Source organism: Littorina saxatilis, linkage group LG6 (genome assembly GCF_037325665.1).
Source record: "Littorina saxatilis isolate snail1 linkage group LG6, US_GU_Lsax_2.0, whole genome shotgun sequence".
Lineage (NCBI taxonomy): Eukaryota > Metazoa > Mollusca > Gastropoda > Littorinimorpha > Littorinidae > Littorina > Littorina saxatilis.
In genome coordinates this window covers 3260950-3276836 of record NC_090250.1, presented here as the reverse complement: position 1 = coordinate 3276836, position 15887 = coordinate 3260950, and the positions used below count along the sequence as shown (strand labels likewise).

Sequence of the window (15887 nt, the reverse complement as noted above, 5' to 3'; positions counted from 1 at the left end):
GTACCATGTCTCATATACAAAAGACCTCTATCTCATAACGTAAAGGTCATGGCGACGAACCAGGGATACTGGTTAGTATGCACTTTACCTCGCCGATGACCACACAGGATGATGTGTAGTTTACCACTCCAGATGACCACGCTGGTTTACCACACAAGATGACATGGTCATGCAGTGAGTTTCCAGTTTGAGGGCAGCCACCATCGATCCTTTTTTCAATTGCCGAAATGGTAGCGGATGACTATGCCTGATGACCAATAAATGACCACGCCCGATGATTACGCAGGATGTCATGTAGATTACCAGTACGGGTGACCGGTGAGAATTGCCAGTGCGGATGACCAGTGTGGATGACCTGTGCAGATGACCATGAAGGATGACCAGTGCAGATGACCAGTGCGGATTACCGGTGCGGATGTCCAGTGCAGATGATCATGAAACATGACGAGTGCGGATGACGAGTGCGGATGATTAGTGCGGATGACCAGTGCAGATTATCATGGACGATGACTAGTGCAGATGACCAGTACAGATGATCATGAAGGATGACCTGTGCGGATGACCAGTGCAGATGATCATGAAGGATGAATAGTGCGGATGACCGATGCGGATGATCACAAAAGGATGACCAGTGCGGATGACCGCAAATGATGACCAGTGTGGATGACCGATCCAGATGACCAGTGCTGGTGACCGGTGAAGGTGACTGTTGCACATACCCAGTGCGGATGACTACGATGGATGACCAGTGCGGATTTGTGCAATTTCCAAGGAGTAGACATCGACATAAGATGGCACACGCACATTGACCGACTGCGCAACCACAGCATGCTGTTGCACATGGTAAATTTATCCACAGCCACACTTCAAAATTAGCATGACTTCAGTTGGTGTAGGTTCTACTCCAGGCGGTTTTCTGCCCATCCTACAACCACCCAGAGTCAACCGGATCAAGATTTGGAAGATCTCCGTAGAATTGCAATACAGCCCTTTTCAGATGGACGTTCAGCAATGGGCTGATGTGGGCGGTAGTTTTTGATTTATGTGGACTGGTGCTTGGAGGTTCTAGCTAGCCAGGTTTCATATCTCTCACGTGATATGTTGTTTGAGATTTTGCACCTGTAGCACTCGCTTACAAACTGCGACATTTGCTGAAAGACTTCACCGATTTTCACGCATGGATCTTCTGCAGAGAAATTAAGCACTCCTACGAACACACTGGTTAATGAACAGCTGTCACCAGATGGCATACGCTTCCATCTAAAATAGCTCTATCGTCTGGTAAACAATCAAATCGGAGAAAACTAGTCTCTCACGATGTTCTTTGATCATCGCCCGCCATTTTGTAAGATCAATTTACAAGTTTTATCTTCGACAGTGAAACCTGTGCTTTGGAACACCATACGCACTAATCACAAGTCCACGAATAACACAGGTTTCACATCTTCTCAGCCTGGATGTAATTCCATACACACTCATGTGCAAATTGTTTCCATTTAGCAGAATGAAACACGTCAAATGCCTTTGTTTTTTGTCTTGGAAGAGGAGCTCAAGTACGGACACGGACAACACTACAGGCCATACTGTACGTGTCGTCATATTACTCATTACGTTTTCCCGACGTCATGAAGTTATGACGCCTTTCTAGCCCTTTTATCTATGGAATGCCTTTTGTGTCTAAACAACAAAATCAACATTTGCTAATTTTCCTATAATTAATTTTGTCTCAATTTGCCCAAGGATTTAAAGATGTCATCCTGCGGATTTGTAAACTTCAGGAGTTAAACTACCCAAAACCATTAAAACATTTTCCGAGGTATTTTTCAAGGGGTTATTGCCCTGCCGTAAGGACTATGTAGCCTACTTACAAGGACACGACTGCCAACTAGTCTCGGCGCGCTCAAAATAATAATGACCGAGACTGTCAGTACTTCCTTCGCGTGACGTCTAACCCTCTTACGTCATAATGTGACGTCAATGTAATGTGACGTCTTCAAATGTTAGAGTTTCTACCACAGACATACACACGCACAGACGCACGCACGCACGCACGCACGCACGCACGCACGCACAGACAGACAAAGTTACGATCGCATAGGCTACACTTACGTGAGCCAAAAAGGTAACAAGTCGCGTAAGGCGAAATAACAACATTTAGTCAAGCTGTCGAACTCACAGAATGAAACTGAACGCACTGCTTTTTTCACCAAGACCACATACTCGTAGTTTCGTCAGTCCATCGCTCGTGGCAAATGCAGTGAAATCGACAAGCCATGCAGAATAGTGCGGTAGTGGTCGCGCTGAGCAGGATAACACGCTTTTCTGTATGTCTATTCTTTTTAGGTTACTGAGTTTGTTTTTAATCCAAACATATCATATCAATATGTTTTTGGAATCAGGGACCGACAAGGAATAAGATGAAATTGTTTTTAAATCGATTTCAGAAAATTAATTTTAATCCTAATTTTCATATTTTTAATTTTCAGAGCTTGTTTGTAATCCAAATTTATGACCAACTAGCAGTTAAGCCCGGCTTCGCCCGGGAGTAAGCGGAGCCCTGTAGCAATTTAAGACGCTCGCTATCCCATTATCATTAGCTTTACCTCCTTTGTTTGGATACAAAAAAAGAGTTATCTCCCTTACCTTCTAGAAATTTCTGGAACTGTCCAGTTAATTTTTTCTTTCTTCATTTCTTCCCCTCATAGGAGCAATAGCGAGTCTCTGATATCACTGGCATGATGTGCTTGCTACAGGTGAACAGTAGGCACTGAACTGGTCTTGCACCATATAGGCTGTATTCAATAAATGGGAGGTCCATAATCTGAGAAAGGAAACAATGAATCAAGAAACTAAAACCCAGGTGCACATCTGCGGCACCTAGGGAGTGTACGTGCACACTATCTTGTTCCTGCCTCTTGCCATCTCAGAGGTATGGCGACCACAGACAGACAGACACACACACACACACACAGACAGACAGACACTCTCTTTTATTTATATGTATGTATAGATTCAGTGCCCCATTTGGCTTTTTGACCAATCAGGACGGATTCTAGGTGACCTGTTAAATGTTATAACGTTCAGGCAGGGACCCTTTTTGTATATCAAGCTAAAAATTGACAAAACAAAGTAAAAAAGTAAATCACCAATATCAGCGTGATTTATTCTACAGAATGACACTTCAAATGCTGTCAGATAATACTCTCTTTATCTAAAAAAAAATACCGATAAGCGAGTTTTGTCGGTGGGTGCTTTACGGAACAGCAAGGTACCGCCCATCCTCTGAGTGTGAAATGCCGACCCCTCACTTGAAATCTAAATTACCTAAGTTCGGAAAATCAAGTGAAATTGCGTCACTCGCGTTACGTCAAATGTATCTTTACGTCATTTCCCATCCGTCTTGAGTCGGTTCTAAATCTGTCGCTCTCTATTCAACAAGAAAAAGCGAAGCAACCGAAATGCATGTTGAACATGGTTTATCTTGTGAGATTGTTGTGTGTCAAACGCATTTGATCTGTGAATATTCATCACGTCAGGAGTATTACTCTGATTGGCTGACCCAGGTCACGAGAATTCTTTGACTGACAGGCATAATCAGGTAGGAGCGCTCAAGTTCCCATTGCGGCTGTTCTGTCTAATTCGCGGGGTCGCTTCGAAATTTGTTTTGGTCGAATTAAACGGTAATAAAACCGTTATTTCTAATATGCGGACTGTTAGCAAATGACAACAGTCATGTCTCACAAACGATATCGGCAGCATTCGCCTAAAAGGCTCATGCTTGATATCTTTTTTCTCGACATGCCTGTTATCATTTGCTAACACTAGTAACAGTCAGCATATTAGAAATAACTCATAATAACATATGTATATGTTTTTGGAATCAGAAAATGACGCAGAGTAAAATGAAATTATTTTTGGATCGTTTAATAAAAAAAATTTTTAATTACAAGTTTCCGACTTTTAATGACCAAACTAATTCATTAGTGTTTAAGCCACCCAGCTAAAATGCAATACCAAAGTCCGGCCTTCGTCGAAGATTGCTTTGCCAAAATTTCAATCAATTTGTGCACGCACCGAATACTCAGTGCCAGCACAGAAGGAAATAGCAAGTCACTTCGATCAAAACTCCAAAATGATTAATTATGGAAAGTAATCCGGTACCGTTACTCTCCTTTTCAAAGTGCCATTAGTCGCTAGGGTAATGTCAGACAAGTCATGTGACTCGAGTATGTCAACAAATAAAAGTTGAGTCACAGGAATAAAATTGCACGCGGCCTGATAGCAGGCGCGGTGACAGTAGACACATTAAAACGGTGACAGCAAACGCAGACACGAACCCCGGCAACAAGCGAGAAAACATGTACTGCGCGTGTTTTCAACTAAACTTGAGACAGAAATTCACAAGCTTACGAAGCAGAGGTCTTTCAGCTAAAACCCAAGAGTTTTAGCCAGTTTTCTCCCAGCTGACGTCAACGTTTCTCGTTTACGTCTTCAGTCTTTGTTTAAAGCAGCTAGTTCCAGTGACAGAAGCGCCGGTGATTTTATTTCACAAGCTTTCGTGCCGACACACGATCTGCTGCCATGGCAGAAAGCGAGGAGCTCCCGAGATATGTAGATATATCTACCGGCGATATCTAGTCGTGAAAACACGGAGACTTTTGTTCCTTTTGTACCTGAGAAAGTGACGCCACGAATACCCGAGAAGGTGTGTTAATTTATACCGTGCTTGTTGACGGAGATCTTATCATACTTATTCTGTTTTCAGTTCACAAGAAAGGTGTGTGTTTCAAAGTGGAAATTAACCGACTTTGTTTTTCAAGTTGTAATTCTTTTATAATTCTTTTCAGAGTGGCACCAGGAATCTCGTTAACGGTGTTTGAATTCGCACACTTCATGTCGACACGGACGTCGTTTTATTCTGTTATCAGTTCACAAGAAAGGTGTTTGTTTGAAAGTGGAAACCGACTTTGTTTTACAGGTTGTAATTCTTTTATTCTTTTCAGAGTGGCACCAGGAATCTTGTAAAAGGTGTTTGACTTCGTACACTTCACAGCCACACGGACGTGGTTCTTAATCTATCTTACGTGTGTTGTGTTGTCTGTTCAAAAGAGACTCGACTGTTTTAAATTAGAAATGGATTTGACGTTTTGTTTGAGAAGTTTTGATTCTTGACACTAGACTGTGAGAGTGTCCGACCTTTCTTTAACGTGAATCACTGAAGGACATTTTAATGTCGGCTTGGGTGTAAGTGCTTGTATATGAAATTGGACGGTGTAGTAGGATATTCTGCGTGAGAGAAGAACGCCGACCAGTAAATGTCGACTTGGATTTTATCATATGAGATACTGAATATTAGGATATTATGCGTGAGACAAGAACGCCGACATTTTAGTATCGGCTTGGTTTTATCATGTGAGATACTGTATATTAGGATATTCTTCGTGAGACAGACAGAACACCGACCTTTTTAAAATCGGCTTTTTTATTTTTATTCATGCGTGAGACAAGAAACCCGACCAGTTTGTGTCGGCTTGGATTTTATTATATGATATACTGTATATTAGGATAATCTTCGTGAGACAGACAGAACACCGACCTGTAATATCGGCTTGGATTTTATTATTCATGCGTAAAACAAGACCACCGACCAGTTAATATCGTGTCATGGATTTAATTATATGAGATACTGTATATTATTAGGATATTCTTCGTGAGACAATAAGAACACCGACATTTTAATATCGGCTTGGATTTTATTATTCATGTGTGAGACAAGAAAGCCGACCAGTTAGTGTCGACTTCGATTTTATCATATGAGATACTGTATATCAGGATATTTTGCGTGTGACAACAAGAACACCGACGTGTCACGTTTAGTGTTAATAACGGCTTGAATTTTATTATCCATGTGTGAGGATCTTCTAGTTCTACGCGAGACAACAAGGAAGCCGACCTTCGAAGAGTGGAATAAATTGACACTCGAAAAGCAGCTATTCTCGGCTGACACTCTCCTGTCGTCGTGGAATTATGTCACCCTGTTTGCCGTGGCTGAACGGGTGGTGAATTTGATACGGGTATCGACTGTGTGCGGGTAGAATCGATATCTTCGACAGAGTGCTGTAAATGCTCGTTCTGTGTACCTGTGTTAGAAGGTCACACCCAGGTTCAACATGCATGGCGCCTGAATAAGAGGGCTTGCAGGCAGGGAGATTTTTCTTCAAGAAATCGGTGAACACCCATACAAAAAGACCGACAAGGCAAAATTTATTTTTAAAAACCGATAGCAGTACTTCCGCAAAGATTTGTGTCAACCGGTCGGTGCATAGAAATTAAGCGGCTAACGTAATTTGATGCATTGATCGACTATACCAAATAGGCAAAAGTCACCGAACTGGAAAAAAACACGAAAGTAAATTGGCTAACGTTAAACATCAACACGGCACGCCTCATCTACTTCGCTGCAGTTCCTCCACACATTTTTGTGGCAAACTTTAAATGTAAAATTACATCAACAACAAAGAAAGGAAAAAATGGTAACAAGAAACTTCTTCAGCAAAATAAATCAAGTGAAAATTAAACCTTTGAAACTGTGAGGTGTGTTCTGTCTTAAACTTCAACGGGTGAAAGCTCAGGGCAGAGAGAGCTTTCCGTGTTCTGAGCAAGACAGTGTTGCCCTAAACATTCAATTGAAAACAACACAAAAAACTCATCGTACCCTCTACAGTTTACGTGCAAAATATCGTATCAAGGTAAGATCAGAACATTTGTAAGCAATGAGCTTTTGTCATGGCCGCAGTGCTGATTAAAAGCAAGAGAACAACGAAATCCCAAAACAGGCAGACTGCTAACTGTCCAACATTCAGAATAAAACAACAAGAATTGTAGTTAAAAAACAAAGGATTACTGTACTCACCGATACAAAGACGACACAAGACGATTACGAATTTTCGCTTCTGGAAGCTTCATCAGGAAAAGAACACAAAAGACCACAAAAAGCAGACGCAACACGGAACGAACAGGGTTTGAAAGAAAATGGAGCTTTGTTCATCTTACCACAGTCACTTCGTTGTTTAGATTTCAAGAATTGTAGGTTATTAGAACGTTTAATTATTATAACGTTTTGCTTTCTCAATAAGTAAACGATCCAATAATCTACAATTCTTGTGTTTTGATTCAAGAGAACAACGACACTTTGCTTAAAGGCATATGTACGCGCTCCCGTGTTTACAAAGTGTAGTTTGCCCATAATCGATGTCAAACGCACCATAAGACCATATAATGACGATATGTCACCATGCGCGGACCATAATACATGCATTACAGCTTGTTCTAGCCTCTGAAAAAGTGAGGATGTCAACAAAGCCGCGGTGTTAGCTCCCTTGCATCAACGTTACATGTGTTGCCAAATCTATAAATAGGACGATCCAGATCAAAATGAAAATTAACATATCTCAACATTGAAGGGGTCCTAGACCACAATATTTTGCAGGGAACTTAATTTAGCATGTCTCCAGCTGTTGGTAAAGCAATTAGCGTGTATAGTCATCGAGTACATATGCCAAGTGCTATACTATAGATTTCACGGCTTTGTAACAACATGAATGAAAATACAGTGGAACCTGTGTGGAACCCCCCCCCCCCCCTTTAAGGCCTCTTAATTTAAGACTCCCTTTCTTTTAGGAACTTGTTTTCTCAGACTTTTTTGTTCATAAGGCCAAAAAAAAAATAGGTCTGTTTACGGTAACCCGACCGACCCTAGTTTTTAGGCCCGACCCTAATCTTTTTTTTGGATCGTCTGAAAAAAAACACCGCATCCAAAATAGAGCTGTTTGCGCTCAAACAGCAGACGACAGAAGGGAGGTAAGCTCAAAGTACTGTTTATAGTTATGTTGGGCAAAAACAGGGATTGATGAGAAGAAATGAACTGTGAAACATCATAGAGAGGGGAGAAAAAAAAAATGAAAAAAAATAAAATAAAATAAAAACCCGACCTACCGACCCTATTTTTTCACCCTATGTTACCGTAAACAGACCTATTTTTGGGGGGGCCTAAACTGTGTAAATGTACCCACATTTTAAGACTCCCTCCTTTTGAAGACCTGATTTTCTCAGGGCTTTGAAGGTCTTAAAGGGAAGGGGGGGGGGGGGGTGTTAGCTGTAGAACAATGTTTCAACTAGAAAAGTGACAGTGCAAAAAGACGACCGCTATGATATCGCGTCGAAGCTACTGCCGCTTATATAACTGGCCAGGCGGTGCAACATCAGACTATGACCTAACCGATGAAAACGAAGCCGATAATGGACTGACACGTAATGAGATAGAACAAGTAACTACAGAGTAATTCCTGAATCAGATTGAAAGCTGATTAGACAGATGAGACAGAGACAGAGAAGAGAAGGATAATGTGTGTGTGTGAGAGGGAGAGAGAGAGAGAGAGAGAGAGAGAGAGAGAGAGAGAGAGAGAGAGAGAGAGAGACAGAGAGAGAGAGAGAGACAGAGAGAGAGACAGAGAGAGAGACAGAGAGAGAGACAGAGAGAGAGAGAAAGAGAGAGAGAAAGAGAGAGAGAAAGACAGAGACAGAGAGAGACAGAGAGAGACACACACACACACAGAGACAGAGACAGACAGAGAGAGAAAGAGAGAGAGAGACAGACAGAGAGACAGAGACAGACAGACAGACAGAGAGAGAAGGAAAAACATCGCAAATCACTAGCACAATCTAGAATCAAACCAGACAGCCGAGTGCCACGAGATCGAACCACCTGCATGCGTGTTACCTGAGTGGTCGCGATTCACAGAAAAACAGCATTGTGAGCAATAAAGCGGCGCGTACAATCCCAGATTTACAGCTCCTACACGCTCGTAAAAAGCCAGAGAGGAGATCAAAGACGTTATTCTGGTCACTGACTTGGCTAGCAAAGACACAATCACTATGTTCCTGCCACACCTACCCTTCATTGCAGTGCTTTCATAGAGATTTGTCAAATCAGTGTAAAAGTACTGTGAAACCCCCATTTTAAGACCCTACGATTTAAGACTCCAAGCATAATTACTAAAACTCTGTTTTCTCAGTTTTTTAAAAATTCATAACCTATGTAAATGTTACAACCGCTTTCAGACTCACCACGTTTTAAGACTCACCACGTTTTAAGACTCACCACGTTTTAAGACTCACCACGCTTTAAGACTCACCACGTTTTAAGACTCACCACGTTTTAAGACTCACCACGTTTTAAGACTCACCAAGTTTTAAGACTCACCATGTTTTAAGACTTACCACGCTTTAAGACTCACCACGTTTTAAGACTCACCACGTTTTAAGACTCACCACGTTTAAAGACTCACCACGCTTTAAGACTCACCACGTTTTAAGACTCACCATGTTTTAAGACTCACCACGCTTTAAGACTCACCACGTTTTAAGACTCCATTTTCTCAGATTTTGTTGAGGCCTTAAAGGAGGGGTTCCTCTGTACTTCCATGGAGATTTGTTACGTGTCCGTCACGTTGCTAACGTTACTCGGTGCATTGACAAAAGTCAAGCGGTCACGTTGCTAACGTTACTCGGTGCATTGACAAAAGTCAAGCGGTCAAGTTGCTGACGTTACTCGGTGCATTGACAAAAGTCAAGCGGTCACGTTGCTAACGTTACTCGGTGCATTGACAAAAGTCAAGCGGTCAAGTTGCTAACGTTACTCGGTGCATTGACAAAAGTCAAGCGGTCACGTTGCTAACGTTACTCGGTGCATTGACAAAAGTCAAGCGGTCAAGTTGCTAACGTTACTCGGTGCATTGACAAAAGTCAAGCGGTCAAGTTGCTAACGTTACTCGGTGCATTGACAAAAGTCAAGTGGTCAAGTTGCTAACGTTACTCGGTGCATTGACAAAAGTCAAGCGGTCAAGTTGCTAACGTTACTCGGTGCATTGACAAAAGTCAAGCGGTCAAGTTACTGACGTTACTCGGTGCATTGACAAAAGTCAAGCGGTCAAGTTGCTAACGCTACTCGGTGCATTGACAAAAGTCAAGCGGTCAAGTTGCTAACGTTACTCGGTGCATTGACAAAAGTCAAGCGGTCAAGTTGCTAACGTTACTCGGTGCATTGACAAAAGTCAAGGAATTAGTCTTAAAGTGGGGGGGGGGGGGGTCTTAAAAGGGGGGTTTCACTGTACTTCCGTACAGATTTGTGTCAAGTTTTCGGTGCCTAGAAAGCGGCTACCGTAAATTGATGCATTGATTGGCAATTAGATAGCAAATAGGCAAAAGTAGGCGAAAGTAAATGGTCGATCCTGAAAAAAATAGAAGTAATTTGGCTATTAAACATGAACACGACACGCCCCATTTACTTCACTGCAGTAATGTTGTGCAACACATCGTTTGTGTCAAGCTTTCGCTGCCCAGAAAGTGGTCGCTATACGGTCACTCGATGCAATACACATACAGTGGACCCCCGTTTAAGACCCCCCCCCCCCCCGTTTAAGACCCCCCCCCAATTTAAGACTCCCTCCTTTTTAAGACCTTATTTTCACAGACTTTCTGTTCATAACCTCTGTGAAACATGATTACCCCCATTTTTAAGACTCATTTTTTTAAGACCGGATTTTCTCAGATTGTTGGAGGTCTTACAAGGTGGGTTTCAATGTAAAAAGCAAAGTGGCCAACGTAGCTCGTCAATACTGAAATGAGGGTAATATTCTTCTTCTTATCATTCTTTTTCTTTTTCTACGTTCGCTCTCACAGGCATCCGCGGTCCCCCTGACATGATTATGTTGCTGTCCGTCGAAGAGTCTCAACGGGACTTTAAAGCTTGTCACTTACTAGGTAATATTCAAGAAGTGTCCCAAATTAGTGTTCTCCGTTAGCAATCCGTTATGTGGTTGGTTATATATATTTGGGTGTCTATAAAAAAAAGTACCCAAAAAGACATTGAAACATCAGCAACAAGAAATGGAAAAACTAAGAGAAGGGACAATGAAATCCGAATGACAACACAGTGGTTCCAACAGGATGGAGCCCCACCACATTCTCAGAGAAATCCAGAACATCCCACAGGAAACCTTCCCCAATGTAATGAACAATATGGCAATGAGGATGCAGTCTGTCATTGGAAAGCGGGGTGGCTACATTGATCACGTGGTGTGAAGAAACAGACGATCTCAACTGAAAGCTGTGAACTGGGGACAAAACTTCTATGAACTGACTACAATATCACGCAAAAATGATTTCAATAAAGTTACTGACTTGTCTGTAGTATTGAACGAAAATCGGGTACTTTTTTATTTTAGACACCCTGTATATGTCCCGTGCACACGAAAATAACGACTTCGGAATGAATCGAATTCCATAGTCACAGTCAACCCTTTTCGTCACGATTTTGACCCCGTTTTTACACACTGCCACGGATTTCTCGGTCTGCTACGTTTGGTACCCTTTAACGGCATATCGGCGTGAATTCGGGACACCATTATTGTACATTACCTCGATGCATTGACGAGGCAAAGTGGCTAACATAACTTGAGGAAATTTCTAAAGCAGTGGCTAGCATAACTCGATGAAATTACTAAAGCAGTGGCTAACATAACTCAATGAAATGACTAAAGCAATGGGAACATAAGTTGATGAAATGACTAAAGCAGAGGATTAACAACAACAATACACGGGGTCGGCTAGGGGGAGCTTTGACTTTTGCCTTGAATGTCACGACAGAACAAGTCACTGAGTCGCCACTGAAGCGGAAAGTAAAAGGTATAGCTGGGGACTGCTTGTACCGGGGCATGTCCCCCGACAACCCTCGCTTGTTTTCATTTGTTATTTGGGTGCTGTTTAAACGTCCTGTTAGCTTCTACTCTCAAAGCTACCTAAGACGGAAGACTTGGAAGTTTTGTTGTGCAGAAACGAATTGTGTTCCTGTGCGTTCAGTCTAGTCGTTCACCGCCCAGAGGCAAACCCTTCTTATACACAAGTCTTCAAAGTTCGACCCAGGTTCTATACTTTAGCCGGACATTCACACGCCGATTCGCGTGTGCTCGTGCGCGGTTGAGGAAATATTGACCAACTCCGAACTAGCCAGCATAATTACATAAGCACCAGATTTCTCTCTCTCTGCACCAGAACTGTCGTTAACTCATTTTCACTCTTTCAGTAACCTCGACCGAAAAGCTGGCAGTGTTTTTCGGGGTACGAGTCAGCTGTGTGATGTTTTATTCATAAAGGAACGTAGAGGTAAGCGTAGGAACTGCGTGACGCATTGTGTAACACTGTCTAACTGTCTCCCCTTGATTCCACCGAGAGCAGGTGGACAGTGGCATGTATGAAATATTGCTGGCACTGAGTGTCTGTAACAGTGGCGGTAGATAGCGCGTCTGGGTGACTGCGACGTTATGTGTTGTAGGATGGCCAAGCGCCAGAGAGTTCTTTCTGTGATCTATCTCACTGAGACCGAATAAAACAGGAAAGAAGTGAAAACTGGGATCCGTTTAATGCTCCAACTGTGATCTAACCAAAACTGACACAGGTAAGAAGTGAAAAATCCGAGATCCGTTGAATGCTTCAACTAACCAAGACTGAAACGTCAACAGGAAAGAAGTGAAAAACCGAGATCCGTTAATGCTTCAACTGTGATCTAACCAAGATTGTAACGTTAACAGGAAAGACTTGAAGTGAAAAAACCGAGATCCGTTAATGCTTCAATAATGATCTAACCCTGTGACAGGAAGTAAGTAAAAATCCGAGATCCGTTAATGCTCCATCTCTGATCTAACCAGGACTGAAACAGGTAACAAGGGAAAACCAAGATCCGTAAATGTTCCAACAGTGATTTTTAACCAAGACTGAAACAGGATATCAGCGAAAGCTGAGATCCGTTGACACACATTTAAAATAGAGCCAGGTGTGGTAACGTGTTTGTTATGCAGTGTGAACATTGTTGATTCTTTTGTGTTTCTTCAGAATTCCTTTTTATGTTTCAGAATCGAGACTCCAGCGCACCGAAAGAAGAAGGATGCTGACTACACACAAGCTGTTTCAAGCCGCTTTAACGACGGATTTTTCAGTCTTCGTTTTCTTTGTGAAATGAGCTGACCACGTACAAAAAGCTCTTATTCTGAAGCACTTCACAAGTTCTAGATAAATACAGGGTAAAATCAGCTCACTATTCAAAAAGGAAGATCTGTGCTCGTATGAGAATGAACAACATCAGTTTATCATTTCTCATGTGTGGTTGCTGTGGTCTTTTGATTATAGCATAAACACAATTCCTCTGAGGTTAAAACATTCAAATATCAGCACATCAGTGAAAAACACCGACTTGGTTGCTGCTAAAAATAAACTAAGGCATTTGGTATTTATACAGGCATCACTGAAGAAAATGCTTTCCTCGTCGTCAAGAACAATGTATATTCATCGTTACTGACAGTAGGGCCTAATGCATTTTGTGTCCAGATGGCAATTAAAGACACATAAAGAGACATTAACGATGATGGCCCTTAACAGTATCAATTTGTCGTTGGAATCATGACTTGATCTGCATTGCGGAACACAACAGAACGAGTAAATCATGGGCATTACAGTGAAACCACGCCGCTGCAGGCGAAGCAAACTTCTACCCAAGGGATCAGCAGGACATTGCACCAGTCTGTTTTCGACAGTGACACACGGTGACATTTTGAAGTTTCTCTGATGAAAGTGAACTCGGACAAAATGGCGACGAAGATGGAAACTCAGGGTCCAATGGGGCGCAACGTTGGCACCAAGATACCCGTGCCTGTTAGGGGTACAGCAGTGACCCACCCTCTACCCTCTGCACATCCGGGGCCTTTCCCTCCCAGACCCCCCAATGTAGCCAGAGAGTCGTCTGCTGCTTCATCCCAAACCGCAGACGGAACAAATGACCCTTCTCTTTCCAAAGCCCTTGTGCCTTTCAGCGCACCATCCGCGTCAGCTACTATAAAACCTAACGGTTCTGACTCCTTACTTTCCGTTAGACAGAACGGGCATTCAGGGCCCTCAAGTTTCATTCCAGTGAAACAGGATTCATCAACTTCTTCTGTGAAACAGGAGCCTTCCTCTGCCGCTGTGAAACACTTGTCATCTTCTTCCTCTGCGCATGTGAAACCGGGAATTCATTCAGGGTCGTCTTCTAGTTTTGTCCAAGCAAGAAAGAATGGACATTATGGAACCTCCAGCACAATTCCGGTAAAACAAGATTCATCATCTTCCTCTACCCTTGTGAAACAAGAGACCCATTCTGTCCCGGTGAAACCGAGTATACATTCAGGATCTTCTTCGAGCTTTGTCCCAGTGAGACAGAACGGGCATTCAGGCTCTAGCTTCATTCCCGTGAAACAGAACACAACAACCCCAACAGGACCCCTAATTCCCGTGAAACAGAACACTACACCCCCTACATCACCCTTAGCCATAACCGGCCCCGGGGGTGGAGATGCCAGAACTTCAGGACTTCTTGCCATCGCCCCCGCCCCTCCCCCAACCCGTCCCCCCGCCCCCCCTTCATACCCCCACCCTCCTTACCCCGCCTCGGAGGCTTCCACTTTCTTGACGGACATCCCGGGTACCCCACGTCCAGGTATAGGTGTTCTTCCAGCAGGTGTGCCCACCACATATGTGCCCAACTCGGGTCTGCCAGGTGCAGTGCCAGGGGAATCAGGGGCAGAAGGGGGAGGGGTAACAGGAGTGAGAAGGGTTGCAAACAGACGGAGGAAGAAGGTCCCCTTGACTGCGGCCTCTGCTCCGGACTCGTTACCCGCTACCCGGGCTGGACCTCCACCCGAAGACCGTCTGGCGGGTGCCAACACTGCGCACAGCACCTCCCTAGCCACCGTTCGACAGGAGGTGAGTTTCTCTTCCTTCTTGTTAGCAGGCTAGTGCCTTATATCCCCCTCCGTGTGTACACGCAAGCACAAGACTAAGTGCGCACGGAAAAGATCCTGTTATTCATGTCAAAGTTCGATGGGTTATAGAAACACGAAAACACCAAGCATGCATCCCCCGAAATCGGCGTATTGTTTATGAAGGAATTTAGTAAAAGCCACTAGTGGCTTATTAATTCATATTGGTTCCAACTCATCACAGGGTGTTGATATTTGGTATTTTTCCAAGTGGAAAGATGCTCTTACCTCTTGTACAAGCCTGTTGAGATGGTGAAAGCCTGTTGAGATGGTGAAAGCCTGTTGAGATGGTGAAAGCCTGTTGAGATGGTGAAAGCTGAAAGCCTGTTGAGATGGTGAAAGCCTGTTGAGATGGTGAAAGCCTGTTGAGATGTTGTGCGTGATTGTTTACATGTGAGGCAAGGTACAGTCAAACCTCTCTATAACGACTACCCAAGGAACCAACCAAAATGGTCCTTAGAAACAGGTGGCCGTTATGGAAAGGTAACTAACACAGGAAATAACTTTTTAAACATTCTTATGGGTGGTCGTAATGGGCAAGTGGTCGTTTTTTTAGAGGTGGTCGTTATTTAGAGGTGGTCGTTATTTAGAGGTGGTCGTTATTTAGAAATGGTCGCCGAGTCAGGTTAGATTGTATCTTTTAACTGGTGACAATCGACACAACCATCAGTTGTCTTCATTTCCTCTCCAGAGATCATTTCTCCTGGGGCGTGTGCGCTTCATTTCGCATTTCTCCCGGGGCGTGTGCCGCGCTTCATTTCGTATTTCTCCCGGGGCGTGTGCGCTTCATTTCGCATTTCCCAATGAAACTACCTTTCTGCTGAACTTTGAGCGACACCAAACAAAACTGAGCACTGAATACTAACTCTGTTCTCTCCTAACTCGATCAAGATATCAGGTTACCATTCCGTTTCTCCATAAAATATGTGGTTTTTACATTTAGTCAAGTTTTGACTAAATGTTTTAACGTAGAGGGGGAAT

At 43.2% G+C, this 15887-nt stretch overlaps 1 protein-coding gene across 1 annotated transcript in view; it reads left to right on the top strand.

The window, feature by feature from the left end:
* The first annotated feature begins 14511 nt into the window (after positions 1–14511).
* LOC138968315 (uncharacterized protein MCAP_0864-like) overlaps positions 14512–15887 on the top strand; it is a 33482-nt gene continuing 32106 nt past the window's right edge. The window contains exon 1 of the mRNA XM_070340873.1: positions 14512–14850. The gene's annotated coding sequence lies outside the window, so the exon portion shown is untranslated. The remainder of the gene's footprint in view (positions 14851–15887) is intronic.